General features: G+C 35.1%; 1 long non-coding RNA gene across 2 annotated transcripts; it reads left to right on the top strand.

The window, feature by feature from the left end:
* Window positions 1-229: 229 nt before the first annotated feature.
* LOC145798411 (uncharacterized) lies at window positions 230-2,026 on the top strand. Of its 2 annotated transcripts, XR_014339261.1 has the most exons (4): window positions 230-458; window positions 561-621; window positions 901-1,439; window positions 1,524-2,026. It is a non-coding gene; the product is annotated as an uncharacterized LOC145798411 (long non-coding RNA). The 2 variants fall into 2 exon arrangements; XR_014339260.1 differs by having other exon boundaries at window positions 230-621.
* The last annotated feature ends 408 nt before the right edge of the window (window positions 2,027-2,434 follow it).

The following is a 2,434-nucleotide window of genomic DNA, read 5'->3' as shown; positions in this document are numbered from 1 at the left end:
TATTTCCAACTAATGTAGTGTCTAAGTACAGTATCTATAAAATGTTTTAGCGCATATTTTTGCACTCCACATATGCCAATATGCACCATGTGGGAAAAATGGCTTTCCATCTTCATTGATTTTCTTTTAAAAATTTCTTAGAAATTGTACCGTGTACTTCATAGATGAAAATTGTTAATCTCCATGCAAAGGAAACTTCTTACATGAAGTTGTAGAGTGACACTTGCCTGAACATGTCTGATATTGTTACATTAAAATATATAGGCATCTCATTGTTGTTTGTTCTTAAGAATCTGATTTCTTCGTGTTTTAGTTTTTGAGACCTCTATATTCTTTTGTCGATATGGATTTGATTTCTTCTCTTCTTCAGCCCTCACTTTCAACACCTTCCCAGTCTGTTCAACCTGCTCAGACAACAGGTTCTTTTGGGTTTGGCAACTTTGGTCAAACACAAGCAGGTACTTGGTATATTTAGTCTTTAACTACCTTTTCTGTAAATCTTCAATATTTTTATGGCTGATTTCCCCCTGCCCCCCTTTTTCTTTGGTGCCTTAATATAGCTGGTACAAGTGGTTTTGGAGGCATGCCAAGCATTTTTGGTCAGAGTACTTTTAGACAATCGTACGTTCTTCCCTTTTTTGTTTTGTGGTCATGGACAATTCCTTTTTTTCATATGTGCACATGACCATCTCAATGACACAGGATGGCTTAGTTTTTTTATGTGCGCGTTATGTCACAATTTTATGAGTATTCAACATTATTTCCTTACTTGTCTTTTTGGCCCAGCCCTTGGGTTAGCACTTAAACTGTCATCGTGTGAAATTTTGCTTAATTGTGCATCTATTTCTACTTTTAACCCTTGTTTTGGTACTTTATGTGACTCTGGTTTGTTTGTAACAGGTCTGTTACTCAGGGCTTTGTAGTTGCACAACCACTTCCTGTTGCAAATCCTTTTAGAACTCTACCTGCAATGCCTCAGATGTCAATTGGTCGTTCAGGGACTGCACCTTCTATTCAATATGGAATTTCTAGCCTGCCAGTAAGCATGACTTATCCTGTCCAGCCAGAACTAAAAAAAAAAAAAAAAACAAAACAAAAAAACAAAACAAAACAAAAAAGCCTAGAGGAACTAAAAATTATGAGTAGTTTTAATTTATAATTTATTTTGGCGGGACTCTGTTTCAATTTGATTATTAAATTGAAATTTCAATTTTCATTGTTACATTTTGTTTGTAATTGTAATTACCATGTCTAAACTTCTTTTCTGAAGAGCTAGTTATGAGATTTATCATGTGCATGTGGTGACATAGTTTTCAAAACAGGTTGTTGACAAACCTGCTCCGGTTAGAATATCATCGTTGTTGACTTCTCGCCACCTTTCTCAAAGGCAGATTAGGTTACTTGCAAGGAAATATCATCCTAAAAATGATGGTCCAAAGGTGATGATGATTCCTTTGGTAAAACTTAGTATCTCATTTTAAAATAGAAATTATTACACTTCATTGCTTAATTTTGATATCCAGGTGCCATTTTTCACTGATGATGAAGAAACTCCGAGCACACCTAAGGCAGATGCTCTTTTCATTCCCAGTGAGAATCCTAGAGCTCTTGTTATTCGTCCCTTGGAACGGTGGCCTCTAAGAACAAATGTGGATAAATCATCTCCATTGAAGGACACATCTGGTCCAACACATGAGAATGGTAAATTTTTCTTGTATTTTAAATTTGGTGGGCTTGAATGCTCAATCTTTAGGTATGGGAACAATGGAAAATGTGCGAAATTCATTATTGGGGCTGGAACAAGGAATTATTTTGCTTGTATTAAACTAATGTTGTAGCTGGTATCTGTTTTGTCACCATAAATGGAATGTTATGGGGAGGGGAATACCTAAACTAACACAGGATGCGGTAGTAGAAAAGTGATGTGATTTTTTTTTTTACTTGACTTAGAATATAGCCCTTGACAAAGCCAAATGATGAAAATTGATCTATGTAGCTAACCTCACTTGCACAAGACTTTTGGTTTGGTTTGGTTTAGCTGGTATTTGTTGGGTTGATATTTGTTTTCACAATCTTGTTGTTCAATCAAAGTGAGTCCTTATATTGATTTAAATTGTCAGTTTGGATGAGTTTTGGCCTTATGGATGCTACTTTCCCCTTATAATGCTTAGGTAGATCTTGAGCACATTCATAAAGAATGTTGGTGTTTCAAACCTGATACTTTAAAATTTATCTGGAATGAATGTGTTTTTTATACCACTTCTTTCTTTGTGGTCTTGAGCACGGTATATGATACTTCTTAAGTTCACACCAACCAAATCTAACATTCACACCAACCAAATCTGAACATGCTGCTTATTTAAGTTGATAATAATATTCATAAATCAATAGTGTTAAAGACATGTTAGGCAAATGCTTTTTTGAGTTGAGAGGA

This window comes from Camellia sinensis, chromosome 8 (genome assembly GCF_055761805.1).
Source record: "Camellia sinensis isolate YWXY chromosome 8, ASM5576180v1, whole genome shotgun sequence".
NCBI classification, from domain to species: Eukaryota; Viridiplantae; Streptophyta; class Magnoliopsida; order Ericales; family Theaceae; genus Camellia; species Camellia sinensis.
The sequence above is the reverse complement of the archived record's forward strand: the minus strand, read 5'-3'. Positions and strand labels throughout refer to the sequence as shown.